The 17961-nt window shown below is 34.4% G+C and overlaps 1 protein-coding gene and 1 pseudogene across 1 annotated transcript in view; both read right to left on the bottom strand.

Moving 5' to 3' along the window:
• LOC128161257 (filamin-A-like) overlaps positions 1-8624 on the bottom strand; it is a 68867-nt gene extending 60243 nt beyond the window's left edge. Inside the window, exon 1 of the mRNA XM_052824498.1 lies at positions 8477-8624. The gene's annotated coding sequence lies outside the window, so the exon portion shown is untranslated. The remainder of the gene's footprint in view (positions 1-8476) is intronic.
• A 6762-nt stretch (positions 8625-15386) lies between these two features.
• Positions 15387-16913, bottom strand: LOC128159292 (uncharacterized; annotated as a pseudogene).
• Between the last annotated feature and the right edge of the window lie 1048 nt (positions 16914-17961).

The raw sequence follows: 17961 nt of genomic DNA, 5'->3' as shown, positions 1-17961 counted from the left end.
AAAAAAAAAAAGAGGAGCGGCTAATAGTTATGTTATGATAATATTAGTCTATATTTTTGGAGGTTATACTTGGGGTTTTTTTTTACGTTATTATAAGGTGGATGCGAGTGACTGCATAGGTATGCCACGGTTAGCTTCATTATTACATGTATATCGTAAAATATTCTTACATGTAATAAAGCACGTTACAAAGAGATGTCTCCCAAAAGCTACTAAGTTCTTTCTTCAGGCCAATCTGAACATTACTTGACCTATTCCTTCAAGTCGAGGAAAAATATGTTCCGATTGCTTTCTGGCAAAGGAAATTTTGTATGGTGACAATTTGTTCGCGTTTGAGAAGATGTTAAACTGACCTTTTTTGTCATGTTGTTAATTTTGAATTCACCGGGTAAAAGTAAATACAAAATTCCAACATGAAAAAATAACTTGTAAATTTTGTATTTACTATCACCCGGCAAATTCAAAATTTTCAACATAACACTTTTATCGAGGGCAGGGGATTATTCATAGTAAGTGACCGTAAGGTTATATCTCTTTCCTTTTCGTAATTGTATATATCAATGGCGGATTGCCTAAAATGAATTATTGTACTGCGCCTGTACTGTGTTGATGTGTGACATCGATGGTAGACGGCGCGCGGAATGTTGCCCCGCTATATGCTGTTATATGATGTCATTAGACAAAGAAGCAGACGATGGCACGTTTTTGTCTTTCACTCTCTCACTCAAGTAACTTCGTGTTAATAATGAAGGAAACCTAACAATACACAAGTTGTACAACTATTCCTGTAGGTCTGATTCTGTCTCCCCCAATAAAGTTGTTTCTGGAGCAAAAGGTCACGGCGAAATTGTACTTCTGTCCATGACATTGCTGCACTCACAATTTCCAGCGTAAACTGAGTTATGAACAGTTTTTACCATTGCATATCCATTTACCGACATTGTCTTTTATAGATGATAACATACATGTACAAATGTACATATAGAAAAACATTATACTCTTCTCTTTTTCTCTCTCCTTCATTTGATACGTTAAAAAAATCTTCCCTATTTATTATGATTGTTTCCGATTGTTTCATTACAGTTACAGTGTTAAGGTTGTAGCAAAGTGTGGTGTTTTGTGTTTTTTGGTCACTTGAAATTCGGTATAACCGAGTTTTGCATAAAATTTATGTTCCATGTGTGGAAGAAATGACCCTTCCTTCTATGCTCCTACTGTATGACAACTGATAACGATTATTATCTACTTTTGCATACACACCTTTGAGAGAGAGAGAGAAATAGAGAGAGAGAAATGCATACACACCTTTGAGAGAGAAACGGACGGACGGACGGACAGACATACGGGCTATGAAGGTACAGCTTGGTGATGGTTTATTTTTAAACTGGTACATTATATAAATATAAATTATATAAATAATGCCTGTTTGGGAGGGTAACTCTCCTAAACAGGCACTATTTACTTTATTATACTGAATGCCTTAATTTTAAAGAAAATTTTACTGCTTTTATACAGAAATTAAGTTAATTCTAAGGCGAACCGTACGCGCATAATTTACGCGCATGTAACAATTCGTTTTATTATAATTTCATGTTAAATACTGAAATCTGATTGGTTTATACGCAGTTGATAATCCGTTCTATTACCCTCAGCGTTAGCAACACACTTGGCAACGGGTAACACAACAAATCGTTACATGCGCATAAATAATGTGCGTACGGTTCGCCGTAGAATTCACGTCGTTTCTATATAAAAGCAGTCATAATTTCCCTATAATTAAGACATTCAGTATAATAAATGTTTCGACGAGAGACGCTTCGCGTCGGTTGACAATGGTTTTCTCGGGGTGTCAATTTCAACTGTTACCCTCCCAAACAGGCACTATTTATATGGTGTTACCCGTTGCCAATTGTGTTGCTAATGCTGAGGGTAATAGAACGGATTACCAACTGCTTCTAAACCAATCAGATTTCATTATTTAACATGAAAGTATAATAAAAGAAATTAAAATGCATGTAGATATATATTTCAAATTAGTTGAACAAAGATATGATTTGTAGAAAACTTAAATGTATCAAAATACCCGGCCAAACATAGAGAATATGCACTAATGTGGATATATTACAGGCTTATTACATGTACATGTATATGTATATGTTTATAGAGTTCTGCAGGAATCCCCACCCTACAAAATGTACGGATAGATATATCGTTTCACCATGAGCCGGTATGACATTAAAAAGCAAGCAGGAAGGAAAGTATTTGGTACTACTGCATGTACGTGTACAGCATACCGGTACGCAGTAAATTACATGTACATGTAATAAGTTGGTTGTGACCAACACACAACGTACATGTACAGTTATTGAAATTATTTGATATATGAGTTTAGTTTTCTTTAAATACTACCAGTATATAAAACTATAATATAAATACAATTAAAATATATTTTCTTGTTTGTTCAAATATTTTTATCGCTAAACAATGGTTACAAATCTATTTCGTGTACACACGTCTGTGGGTTATGTAATATTCTTGCCGTGCCAGCAACAATACCATTTATATAAACGAAAAAACCACATTTAATTGTGTAGAAAGTGAATAAGTTCCAAAGAAAAACATTTTTTCGTTTCAACAATTTTGCAAGTAAGATGAGTGAAATTTTGAGAACGTTAAAGAAACAAAAACACTTCTGGAATGAAAAAGTTAACTCTTCCTTTTTATTTCTTTTACGTAAAGAGGTGGGTTTTTAGTTTAGATACACGTACGTGTGAGAGGCCAAACAAGTTATGTAAGGAAAACCACAAATTACATCATCATCAAGAAAAAAATAATTGCCGTCCCTTAAGGTGTGTGAAACGTATTCCGCTGAACATTGTTTTACTTAACTATCAAGAGACCCACAGCCTTTAAACTGACATGTCAGAGGGTGTCATGTTTACATTTTAAGCTTCATTTTGAAGTCTAAACCCTTGTCTGAGACTCCTCTGACCGTATTAAATTTTTCATTCATTCACAAAAATGGTGTTGGTAGTGGTGGGTGTGGGGGTCAAGAATCGGAGGAATCTCAATTTATCTTAACTTTTGGTAATAAGTCAATATTTGATAATAGAATCATTTTAACAAGACCTTGGACTTTCACTTGGACGTAGCTATCTATTTAATGCGTCTAACACGTTAAAAATGACGCGGTTTCAAGCGAAATATGCACCGATTGTGTAGTCTTTGCTCAAAAGCCAGACAAATCTTGTTGATTTCAAAGAGCCATAGCGGAATGGCCAGCAATGAAATAGACAGGCCTTCGTCACATCGCTGTTTGACACATCTACCCAAAGTCCAAGCTCTTGTTTAAACTGTTTTAATTACAGTTTAATTCATTTATAATGCACACAAAACGTGTACAGCTTTTATTTCTACAAGTGTATAATGCACGGTATATTAAAGTAAATTTTCATAAAATAGAACACATCATTAATTCAATATTGCTAAGTGACAATTTACCATTTAGTTTTCGAGATAAAGTTAAATTTGTTCATGGATAACACACAGCAATTACCATAAGTAAAATACTTGTTCATATATAGCCATATTTATTCCCCCCTCCCCCAATGAAAAGCCTGAACTTCTGCCCCATGGCTTGGACAGTGAATTTCATGATTTAACATCAGGGTATTATGAACAATATAGCCATGCATTACTGTGATCATGGTGAAAATACAGAGAAAAAATTATTAAATCAATACATTATTACTATGTGGCCAAATTGGCCCCGCCCTAGGGCCTGAACCCCTGATCCAGGGCCACGAATTTTACAATGTAGGACATCACGGACATCATAATCATGCATTTAGTTTTCCTCATATTTATTTGAAAGAAGTTAAGAATATTTTTTAAGATTTTACACATGTTTACTATAATGGCCATATTGGCCCAGCCCTAGGGGCTGAATCATGTCCCAGAGGTAATTCACAACTTAGATGAAGGGCTTCATAGGCATCATAAACATGCATTTAGTTTTTCTCAAATATTTATGGGAGTAGAGAACCAAAATTTTTAAGACTTAATACATTTTACTAAATGACCATATTGGCCCCACCCTAAGGTCTGAACCCATGACCCAAGGGCCATGAATTGCACAATTTTAGTAAAGGGCTTCATGGACATCATAATCATGCATTCAGTTTTGTCCCTACGCGTGGGAGTAAAAAAAATAACATTTTTGCATATTTGGCACCGCCTAATGAGGCCCCGTGGGTGGTAGAGCCACGAATTTCACTTAGATTTCTCTTACCTAAAGATGCTTCACGAAAAAGGCAACAATTGGCCTTGTTATTTTTAAGAAAAAGTTAAAAATGTAAAATTAATAACGCACGACAGACGCACGACGACAGAAGAAAAGACCAATTGTAATAGGTCACATGAGTGACTCATTCAAGTGACCTAAAAAGACATTCTATGTACATTTACTAACAATTAACAACTTTCTGCCTACACCCCTGTAACTCAATCTTAACCAACTGGTCCATGGACAATAGCGCTTACCTGAACAACAATTTCTTTTTTGTTTACTTTAAAAGATACATGTATATGTTTATTCAGAAAGTACAACTTCGGGCGATACAGATATTATATTATAATTCGCCTGATCATTTACTACCTTGCTTGAATGTTCAATTTACAAATCAAAGTATCCAATTTATAAAAAGAAAACAATAAAACAGCAACAACAACTAAAAAAAACCCACTAATATGTTGTGAGATTTGGCCCCTCCCTCCTCAGTTTAGAACCATACTTAACCCAAGCAGAGGATAAAGAAAAATCCAAATCTTCCTTATATTATCTTGCTTTCAAACAAATTTCACAAGGTTTAGCCTCTAAGTTTTTTTTTTAAATGGTATATGAATTTACATATGTCAAGATCGCGTGAATAAAGAACCTCAAGTTGAAAAAAAGATCGCGTTAAAATTGACCAGTTTGCAGCTCGTTTTTACGTGCAATGAATTCCCCTGTTGGGTTTAGAGATCGTGAGCCCAACGTTCACCACTACTGCTATGCTACATACTTTAAATACATATTATACATGTGTATGGGACGCCATAGCAGCTGCCGTAAGGTCAATTTCATATTACATGTATATGAACTGGTATATATTTAATATGCAATAGTAAAATCATTATATGCATTGGTGACATCATTATATGCGGTGGAAGATATAAAGATTTATTCACAGCATATAATGAATAAACCACTGTACATAATGATCTAACGACGTGACGTAATGACATTACCTCTTCATATAAAGATTTTATCCCTGAGTATATAATGATGTTACCACCGCATTTAGAGATATCACAACTGCATATAATGATATTTCTATTGCATACTATAAATGATTTATTTATTTAAGGAATGAATTCAATATTTATTTGTTTTATGCGATATAAAATGGTTTGGGGCAGTTTACGCTTTATAAACCGCGAAGCGGTTTATAAAAAAGCGTAAACTATTTCAAACCATTTTATATCGTATAAAACTAATAAACATTGAATTCATTGCTTATAATTTAATTTTTTTACTCTGTATTGTAGATGAAAACGGTCATTTGACCTTTAAAATGACGTAAAATTGTACAAAATTCAAACGTAACGTCAGGCGTATTGATACGTTTTTGACGTTATTCCTACTATCACGTAGGCAACATTCTTTATACGATATAAAATAATTTTTTAGCCAATCAGAAAGCGCGTTACAACCAGAATTGAATTATATTCATATAATACGGAATTGACCTTCAGGCAGCTATGGCGTTCCATACATGTGTAAGGTGTAACTTCCTATTTGCCCTCGACCGATTTTCTTCATCTGCTTTGAGCTGACGTGAACTTTTCGTCGCGGAAGCAGCTCAACATCGTTTATGGTATGCACACATACATGCATATACGGTATCCTCATACCTGCTTGTATACATGTATACATACATGTATCTGTGTCTTACGTATAATTATGATTTTAATTATTGACACTCTCATATGTACTAAACAATGAACAGAAAAAATATCAAAAGTCAATGTAAATACATGCTAACTTCAAAATTATCATCTTTAATTTTGAATTTTCGATGAAGAGGGATGGTTGTAGGGCATTTGGCCGCACGTGTTTGATCTTTTAAAACGAAGCAGGCGTTATTTGTCTTCAGTCAAAACAAGATCTCAGATATTTTCTTAAAACCCCTCTTGGCAAAATTCAACAAAATTGCACATGCAAATGTGCCGTTTTTAACATTATAGTTAATCCCATTTTCTCTGTGGAATTTCAATAGTTAAACACAAAGATGAATGCTAACTACATATCGCCCTAGAGTGGGTTTTAAGCTTTTTTTCCAATCATATATCTTTATCAGTTTCCAGAAAACAAACGCACATACTTTTTTTTTATCATCTTCCGTTAAAATTGTTCTATAGATGAGGTTAATTTGGATGATTGTTGATAATTCTCCGATTCTTAACCCTCCATATTATTTAAAGAAAACCTATTTTTTTTTAAATTACAAATTGTAACATTATTGAATTTTTAAACTGCTAAATGGAAAATGAACACAAACGCTTTATTGTAAATTAAATATAATAAAGATATTAATGAAGTACTTACTTTATACGTACATTTAGAACCCTCTTCAAAGACAAACTGGGAGACTTAATAAATTACTCTTGATATATACATATATATCCGACTTTTTAAAGCAATTACACATTCCTAATTACCTATTATTTTCCGGTCGCGGAGCCAAGGTCTCATAATTTTACCACATTTAATCGTACATGTACATGTACATGCGCAAGGGCATGTTCAGATAATACAAAGAACGATAACTCCTCACGGTTTTAGGATTTTTGCACATCATGTCGAGAGAAACAATGTGGTCAAAAATATGTATGTTATTTATGTCTCTTGTATCATATAATATGTTATTATTGTTACGCGCAATAGTCTTAATAGGCTTCGGGTATGTAATAAAAATCAAATACCTAAATTTTTAAGCTAAGTTTGTTGAGCTATAAACTACATGCATTGTTTTTCAAAGAAAAAATCCATACATTTTACTTTTTAAATTTGGGTATTTTCCTATGTTTTTATATTGAGCTCTCCTTCTAAAAGAGACGGATACAGTCTAGAAATGGCCACAACCACCGACCCCTCTTAATTAAAAATGCAATTTCTCCTTTTCATTACTGTTGTTTCGCCTGTAACCAGACAGAACATTTTTGAATATTGCAGGTTTTCACTGTCTGTAAGATGAGCTTAACTCGCTCATACGCCCAGAGTAGTAAAAATCTTGCTGCGCTTTTAAATACAAATGCTAATTACCAGAGAATTTGAATTCCTGATCTCTGTAACATTCCGTATCTCGAGGAGCAAGAATTTCCTGGGTGTTTACTTCTAAATTATACTGCATTCATACCAATAGAAATTACATAAGACAGGTAAGATTAGATTATAGACATGCGTTACTGTACATGAAGCCAACAAAGTTCTCTTTCATACACGCACCCTCTCCCCCTGCAATGCAAAGTATCGGTTTTAGAGGTCCGTCAATGGCGTCATTGTAACTTCAAATGAAATAAGCCGGTCAACCATAAGGAAGAGAATGGAGCACCTGATGTTATAACTTGATATAAACTTTTGTAAGTACTATAAGCAAAAAAAAAAAAAAAAATAGATAAACAGCATGCACGTACCTACATTATAAATTCAAAGTTCTTTCAGTCTGGCCACTTTTACCGATATACAAGAGACACCTTCTCCCATTGAGAATCGAAACCTACTCACAATAATATTGATGTGATGTTACTTTTTTATTTAAAAACTTAATTTCCCGAGTTCCAATCAAACGCCCCCTAGATTCTACTTCGTCTGTCTCTCGCCGCATGCTTTTAAGAAATATGCAATAGATACATGTTCAATATGCTGGTGGGCGGGGCTTTGTTCATTCATGGGAGCACGGTGACTCAGAATACAGCGGACGTACAGGTATTGTGTAGGAACTGACATGTCATTGTCTAATTACAGGATTCAGAAATACACCTTGATAACCCAGAAATTCCATCAGCTCGAATCAGCGTCATGCATGCACTGATCCCGCCATAACATCTCAACGGGGTAAACTCAAAACATTCCAAATAGCACGCGTATACTGATACTTGCACGTAAATCGCTTGCATACTAACAATTTTTAGATTGATTTGGAAAAACAAATAATAATAAACGTATTACTTCTGATTACATCTTATGCTTACTCTGAGAGAGAGAGAGAGAGAGAGAGAGAGAGAGAATATACTATTATAAGCTCTTTGAACGGAGCCATAGAAATTATACTAAATGCTTTTGAAATATATTCAAATACAAAATTAACACTAATGTAGTTAATAATAAATTGCAATTGCTTACGCATAAAATGATTGTAACTCTAGTTCTTACCTTCAGTTTGCAGACGGTGTTATGTCATGATAAACCTGGTCAAAGTGGCGTGTACAGAACCAACATGCAATTTGTCAATGTATAGTCAAATTAAAATCACCGGTAAAGGGTTGACTTTAATAAGTTTTTCATTACAGGTGCGCTATTAACAGCGATCCTTGCGCGCGCTTCATTCCCCTCTATCTCACCGGTCCCCACGTAAAGGTACATGTATCTGCGTAGATTCACGAGGTGTATCGAGAAACAGAAAAGGTAGATTTTTCCCCAAGCTTGTAAATATTTTTTGTAGGAATTTAAAATAAGGATCCTCTCCAGAAAATAATATGTAATCTTTGTAGGTAATCTAAAATAAATATTTAAGGGTTATACCCTAACTGGGTCTTCAGCACGACCTTTCGTTTTTACACGCTGATCCGGGAATTTCTGACCCTAGGGGCGCACAGTTTTTAAGTGACATTTCAGATTTCCATTGGCCAGGAGAATGTAAGTGTTAAGATTGGAGTAGGATGTGGGACCGGGGGCACGAAGGACTCCAGTGTGATTTTATGGGTATTGGACATGCTCTGTTGTGTGATTGAAATCTTTAGAGAGAGAGAGAGAGAGAGAGAGAGAGAGAGAGAGAGAGAGAGAGAGAGAGAGAGAGAGAGAGAGAGAGAGAGAGAGAGAGAGAGAGAGAGAGAGAGAGAAAGAGAGAGAGAAAGAGAGAGAGAGAGTATTCTGAAACTCCTTACAGACAGACAGCTGAGAGAAACAGAGAGCGACAGACAGACAGACGGACAACTATGAGAAACAGAGAGAGAGAGAGAGTATTCTGAAACTCCTTACAGACAGACAGCTGAGAGAAACAGAGAGCGACAGACAGACAGACAGACAGACAACTAAGAGAAACAGAGAGAGAGACACAGAGAGAGAGAGAGAGAGAGAGAGAGAGAGAGAGAGAGAGAGAGAGAGCATGTCCTATTGTCCTCTTTAAACAGTCACTCCCTGGCTAAATGCAGATGACCAGTTCAGGCAAAATGGTTCATTCTTGCCTTGCAAAGTAGAGGAAATTCTGGGAGGAACGTAGAGCTATTCTACTTTTCTTTATAAGTTTCTTACATGATACAGTATGTGTACAATTAAAAGAATGATATACGTACATGTACATGCATGTAGTCAAAGCAAGCTTGTCAGCAATGCCAATTATAGCCCTATACACGTAATATGTATAATTGCATGCATGGTCAAATGTATGGTATAGAGACAGAAAAAGACAATATTTCCGCTAAAAAAAAAAACCAAGCCGACTCGCAACCAGGTACATGTATTAGGTACCCGTATAAAATTTTGTGAGCACGGGGCGAGGAGGAAGGAGTGTCAGTAACATGCACGTGCTGTGAGAGTGTTTGTAAAATGGTGTCTTTTCATTTCCTATTGTTTTTCTGCAAGAATAATGGTGGCATACTTGTGTGCAAGTTAATTTTCTATCAAATATGTCAGCAGATGCGAGATAAATATGTTGGCATGAAAGATAATTATATTGACATTCAACAAAATATGTTGACATGCAATAAAAATGCAATCGGATAAATATAATTGAAAATGTAAGTAAAAAAACAACCTCAAATATGACCAATATAACCTCAAATATGACTACATGTGACTTCTTACATGTACATGTTAGATGCTACTAATTTAAGTTGACATGAATATGTTGACATGCGACTTATTAATGTAAACATTCAAACTGTCAGTATAAATAAGTTGCAAGTCAACATAAATAAGTTGCATGTCAACATAACTACAAGTTGTATGTCGACATAAATAAGTTGCATATCGACACAAATAAGTTGCATTTCAACATAAATAAGTTGCATGTCAACATATTTGTGTCAACTTAAATTAGTAGCATCTAGCTACTTTCATGTCAATATATTTATCTAGCTTGTCAACATAAATAAGTTGCATGCATATGTTCATATATATAAATTTAGATGTTTAAATTCACATAAGGGCGATTTTTGATATTTTTTCAGATTTTCTATAATTCTTACCTGATTGCAAATTTTTTGCATGTATTCATTATTATGTTGCATGTTGACATAACTACCCCTTGCATGTCAACATGCTTATCTTGCATGTTGACATGTTTGATAATAATAGCTCACAAGGGGCAGAAGTATGCCTCCATTCAAGACAATACTATATACGATGCAATTTTTAAGTTATTAGATATGTTTCACTTTGAAGTAAAATGGTGTCCTTGATTATTGAGAATCAAAATGATCGTCATTTATCAATAATCTATATTTTGTATAGGACAATGGGATGAGGTTAAAGTTCAGAAGATTCCACATACCACTCCCCCAACCCCTCATTTGAATACTGGGTTAGAGTATACTACGTAGTTCGTTACACAATAAAAATACAATATAAAATTATATTCCTTGTGTTCTATTATAAACTGGGGTTTTGTTTAGCGATGACTCACGTGCTCTATAAAATTTCGAGTAATTCTCGAACTGTTCGCCGAGCGAACAATGACATTCTATTATGAAGTTCAAGTTCACCTAAAATCACTGATGTATACATTGTATATAAACTATACGTAAAAAGTCGTTGCACGATTTACTAAAACTGTGAGCGCTAATAGACCATACGTAAAGCAGTAAATAGACATTACAAACAGACATGAGATTTCATGTCAGAATTAAGTTAAGAACCCTACATGTCCAAGGTTGCAGAATTATTACAGAACGGAGACAACACGGTCTCAAAATTTACAAGGACAGCAGACAGATTCTGAGTCAATATTACATTCTTTTTCATACAATACATGTACATGTTATATACATGAATACACTATGAGACTTGGCTATGGGCAAATTGTGTAAAACTTTACACGTGTCTATGAAGAATACTTTGAACATATTTTCATTGAACATAAATACAATTGGGATTGTGCACAAGTTCCAAAACTGTAAGATTACTTTACTTTATTATATCTGGTAAATGTAAAATACAAATGTACAAATAAATGGGAAATGTTTGCTCCACCCAGCTCTATGCAAAGAGTAAGGAATAATAATAAATAATAATAGGCAGAGCATTATACAGATTCTATTATATTGCAATGTCCTAAATGATGACAATTTCCGGATTTCCGATCAAAAATTTACATCTTTCTTAAATCTGCGCACGACCTAAAAATTCACGCGCGCTTGCAACAAAAATGGACATGTATATATAAAGTTTGATTACTGTAAAGCAATTAATCGGATGATCACTACAGGAAAAGATCAGCTCACACAGGTAAATATATATCCAATATTGTCAACAGATTTTAACGGCAAAAAATTTGTTATTGTTTTACGGTGCATGTTTGTGATGTATAAATTTCTGTTTTTTCTTTCAGTCCCTTCAACATGTCCGATCATTGTACCTGCGCCGAGAGTAAGTACATTATGATATATATACGTATAAATGCGCAACCTTCAACTGACATGGTTAAATAAAAAAAAAAGCATAGTGCATTGGAAAGGAGAAAGTACTTACATAATTCTAATTAAGTCCTTTCTTTATAAAGGATTACATTTGATCTTATGTAACATGAATATGGTATAATATTATCAGAGAGAGAGAGAGAGAGAGAGAGAGAGAGAGAGAGTTGTGTGCCTCCCTATATACATGTATTGCTTATAACAATCTAATTTTTTTTATTTTAGTATCTTATGACTAAAACATTGTATTTTTGTTACTTTAAAAATTTTTGTACAGACTTTTCACATTTCGTTTTTCGATTTATCCATTTTGATACACACAAAACGATCTATTGAGAGCGGATCAAAGATCTAATGCTAGTTAGATTGTTAGTGAATTATCAACTAGTTTGACGATGTTTTGATACCATCTTCAGCTAAAAGTTTTCGCTCTCTCATCCTACACAAACCTTCTTTTTCAGCGGGAAAATGCGTGTGTTGTGACACGTGCCCGCCGGACGGGAACTGTAGCTGTGGAGACAAGTGTAAATGCGCCAAAGCATCGTGTAACTGTACATGTAAAGGCAAAGTCAAGTGCTGCTGTACTAGTAAGTAAACTGACATTATAATAGAAATCCATATATACTGATTGTAAAGTACGCTTAATTCGTGAGCCCAACATTCGTACTGTTAGGTAATCAGTTGATCGATCAATCGATTCATTGATTGGCTATTCGCTTTTTTGGTGCACCGTTACTAAAGAAAGAATGTATAAGTTTCATAAAAGTTTTCCCCACAAAAACCTATGAGCTGTCCCGAATTCCTTTATAGTATTACATTTATATGGTTGAAGGTCCTATAAAAATCCACAGGGTCCAAATTTCGACGGTGTTCTTTTTTTTTTGTTTACATCTCGTTCGTTCTTCTAGGAACATGAATATATTTTATGCATATGATACTATGGTAGACAAACAATCAACTGGCTGAGTATTTATTAAAATGCAGGTTTAACAAGTAAGAAATTAATTTTTGAAGTTTTCCTAACGAAAAAGAGTAAATTTTGTTAACCCACCTTTGCTCCAAATTTAAATCATCGTACTACAAAAATAAAAATGCTATGACGAACCCTATGATGTATCATTTGCAAAGACTGGAGACTCATTAATGTTAAACAAGTAAGGTTGTGAAGATAAATTTATCTGACTAGGCAATATAGTAAAATCGTCGAATTTAGGACTTAGTAATGGCGGCACCTGTTAGTTTGTTGATGGATACACTCCGTGAATGGAAGTAATGAAATGTGCAAAGGTTAATCAGCTTATGTAAAAAAAGCAAGCTATGATCGATATTCATGATAAACATATCAGATTTCAAAAGTATTGCTCATTCCATTTGTAAAGAAGACCCTATAGACTAAGACTGTCGAAATATGGGCACACAATGATACTTGGACACGGACTTCTGCGATGCATAATCATGTCATTTTGGATCCCTTTACTTGGATGGATATGAAGCTTATAAATTACTCTCTGTGGAATCAGTCCATAAATTAATTTGGCTTAATTCTTTTAAATGCCGAAAATTGACACAATTGGCAACTTTATTATTATCCATTTTTTCTACGGAGCTTTGACGTTTCTACAAAAATGCTTGTTATAATATATACGCACATTTTTTCTTCAGAAGAAAAATGCTGCTGCGGAAAGGGGTGCCACGGACCGGAAACCTGTAAATGTCCCGCCGACTGCTGCTGTAAGAAGGAGCATGACGCATGCTCAAAGGCGGGGCACTGAACGGAAGCTGCACAGAAATTATCTTTAATTCGCTTCAGTGTATACTGTATACCTGAGACAAGGACATGTAATAACTGGATATTTTCGCAAGCGTATATTTATTAAATGCAAATATATTAATAATTTATGTGTAACTGCTGTATCTCATGTATATTTATGGAATAAACTGAACGAAAAGCTATAAAATAATTTTATATTTTACTGATTAATGATTTAAAACGTTGATTTATATAGTCTGGGTTATTCAGTTACTCTGCCTTTGCATGATGCCTGTCCATTAAAAACGATATCATGAAAAAGAGCAACATTTTATTTAGTAAAATTATAGACATTTCGGGTAACCATGCCATATGCCATGTATATTTGAACCCACTTCATACAATATAATTTAATACACAATGGAGTATTAATTAACTCTAAGACTGTTTCTCTTCATTCAACCAGCAATTGAATAAATGAATGAGAGAAGAGACGTCATATTGTTCCTTACCTACAATGCCATCTGGCATCTATCTATCTATCTATCTATCTATCTATCTATCTATCTATGATGAATAGGTCTAGACACGGTCTTTCCTTTTTCATCTGGTACACATTTTTTCCTTTAGGAGTTTCTACAGTGCGGATCAATAGAACCACATGTAACAAATGTCTATACAAGCGTTACGTCAAGGCCATTTTTGACGTTTTTGGTGAAGAGGTGTAGATCCGGCTGACCGACTTACACTTTGTCTTCATGAGGGTATGAATCTATCACTTCCGCTATATACATCTGCGGTCGGTGTTTACAGCAATTGAAATCTTGTTCTGATAAATAACACATATCTAAAACAAATATACTAAGTATATTATTGTGACTATCACGTGTAAGTACACAATTCATCGTCCCCATTTAAAACACAAAATACGTATTATACAGAGGGGTTGGGATACTTTTTTCATCAATTTTCAGCTTAATGACTATTTTTGTGGTCATAGATGTTACATTAATGTGGGAAACGAACGACAACTGTATTTGATTTTAAACCAATGGATGAATTATGCATATAACACAAAAAATAAACTATTTTATTATTTTCGGCGGCTGCAGGGACATTCCTAACCCCATCTACATGTATATATTAACTTAAACATTTAATACAAATCTGCAGAACACGCAGAAGAAATGTCTTTTTAAACAATATTAATTGACGACCACTAAGCACTGGCGATAAGTTGGATTAATCTCATTAAAAAAATTAAAATAAACACAGTGGTCCAAATGGCACGTTAATCGACCAAAAAACAATGTCAAACGGTTGTCAATTTAACTACATATATATATTTGTGTTTTCAAAGCATTGCTATACTGGGTTTTTTTCTTCAAATAAGCAAAGGCTAAATACATGCGCAGATTCAGAATATATTTTCGGGGTGGCGGGGAGGGGAGGGGGGGGGGGGGGGGCGAGGGTTGAATGAATTTAATTGGCTGATTTAAAGGGTGGGGGGGGGGGAGAAAAAATAATTGACTAACGCCAATGTCAATGCAGGGTTGTTGCAATAATATTAGGGGTGGTGACGGCAAAATCTTGAATTAGTGGATGGTTGCCATATATATATATATATATATATATATATATATATATATATATATATATATATATAAAGAAGATGAAAGTAGTGCGCCAAAATTGGGAAACGCCAGTGCAAGGAACAAAAGTGACCGCGCGGAAATTGTGGAGAGATTAGTAAGTTTCGTAGAGTGTATATGTGATCTTGTTCTTTTCTTCAGTGTTTGTGCCCCATTCGCGGATCTCGTACTTTCTTTAGTTCCTCCGACTTCTTCCTAAGGCTATGTATTCCATTTACGAATCTGGTTTTTGTCTAGTGTTTGTCGGGCATTGAGAGATCCTGTTATTTTCTTTAGTGTCAGTGTCCAATCCACGAATCATGTTCGCTTCGTATATATAGGGCTTTGAGGCACATCCTTTGGACCCATTCGCTTCGTAAGGCTTTAAGGCCCATTCACTGGATTCATCCGCATGGCTTGAGGATGAGGTGAGAGCGTGTGTTTTTCCTATTATTATTTCCTTTTGAATGTCACTTAAATTGACACTGTGTTCAGTTACTTTGACACTAAATAATGTACCAAGGGAATCCATCATTTCAATTCCTCTGCTTACTTTAGCACTCAGGTCAAAGCTCATTTGAATTAGAGGTAAATCTTCCACTGCTTCCAATACTTCTTTAGTTGTCAAGCATTTTAGGATAGTTTCTGTTTTTACATTTGGTGAAGCTGTTGATACGATTTCTAATCAGTGTGCAAGGTACATCTTCCTTTGTTCTAATAATTTTAACGATCTCTCCAGTTTCTGTCTAGCATCCTTAGAGATCTCTGCCATTTGGTCAATATATGTCTTTTCTTTGGTTTTCAATCGATTGACCATTTCTTCAATCATTTTCTTTATCATATTGGAGAATGTGTCGGTTTTGTCATCGAAATCAGAAATGTTTTGTTTCTCATTTTGGATAATTGTCTCAATTCTCGATAAATGTACATTTAACTCCTCAACAAGTTTCAATTTTTGTTCGTCAGTAAACATGTCTGCAGCCTCTGATAGAGTATCAAACCCCTCACAACTCTTGTGTTCTTTTACATCACAGGCAGAACAGCACCCTGTTTGGTGGGTTTTACACAGAAACTTCTTTTTTTTCTTTTCTCGTGTTTTACACCACAACCCAATACAGCTGTTTCTTCTTTTTTTCAAAGATTTGGACAAATCTAGTCTATGAATTGTAATCGGATATATTTGGTGGCCCTGCAACGCTTTGTACTTTTTATGGTTTTGACAACATTTCTCACACAGAAAATCTTCGCATTCCACGCACCAGCTTTCTGCCTTTACATCATCTTCATCTGGTCCACACAAAATGTTAGTCAGTGAAGCCTGCTTTTGAAGACAGCTAATAAGAAACATATTCTTCGGGAACCCTCTTGTCCAATCTTTAGTGGGATATTGATGGAAAACACCAGGTGCTGGAACAAACGCCTGACATATAGGGCAGGGAAATCCCAGGGCTGGGTCACAGTTCTTACACGACGACTCGATGTGTACATGGTAAGGTCCTCAGAGTCTGAAACTGTTCATAACAAATTGGACACACTGTAAAATCCTCACCAGCATCGTAATAGCGTGAGGTTGCCATCCTTCTACATTAACTTATTCTAATAACGAAAGGAAAAAATGATGACCTGTATTATCCCTTGTAAGTGCAATCAGTCAGATGTAGACCAGCACCTAGTCAGGCTAGTGTATATCTGGGGGTACAAGGTACCTCTGCTTTAGAGTTTTGAAAGACTTTGGCCCCATTAGAGGGATTGCTTTATGACTAAAAATAAATACATGTATAATGTACACAAACAAATCATTGGGTCTTATAGAAATCATTAAGTTTGTATGTCCAACTTAACTGTTATACTAACTAAATCAAATTATAAGTGCGAGTTTAGCTGATTTCAAATTTAGCGGGTTTTTTTTACACGGGCACTGTCTCTGACGCAGTACGCTTACATTAATAAATTTTTTAAAAATAGTTTGAAATATAATAATACAAAAAGATATATACACACACACACACATATATATATATATATATATATATATATATATATATATATATATATATATATATATATATATATATATATATAGATAAATAGATAGATAGATAGATAAAAAGATAGATAGATAGATAGATAAATAGATAGATAGATAAAGCCTTGGTACAGCAAAAAATACTTAAATAGATAAAACAGAATGCGACAGTCCAAATCAAATAAATTGTTTGTAGAACAATTTATTTAATTTGGACTGTCGCATTCTGTTTTATATATATATATATATATATATATATATATATATATATATATATATATATATATATATATATATATATATATATATATATATACATATATATATTCCGTATCGTTCAATAGATTAATCGATTACTCAATTAATGTACCTTTGCGCGTTGGGGGGGGGGGGGGGGGGGGTTGCGTACTAGTAACGAAATGAAAGAACGTAAAAAAATTTGATAACTTTGTATATTCAACCGTACTGCAGTACAATTCCCAAATTGTAAACTAATTACATTTTAATCTTAAATATTATGAGGTGATCATTACTGAATTAGTATCATAAAATCAATCTCATAAACCTTTTCAGGTTTTCTTGATAATGATCACCTCATA

This window comes from Crassostrea angulata, chromosome 8 (genome assembly GCF_025612915.1).
Source record: "Crassostrea angulata isolate pt1a10 chromosome 8, ASM2561291v2, whole genome shotgun sequence".
Classification (NCBI taxonomy): Eukaryota; Metazoa; Mollusca; class Bivalvia; order Ostreida; family Ostreidae; genus Magallana; species Magallana angulata.
This window is presented reverse-complemented; position numbering and strand designations above follow the sequence as displayed.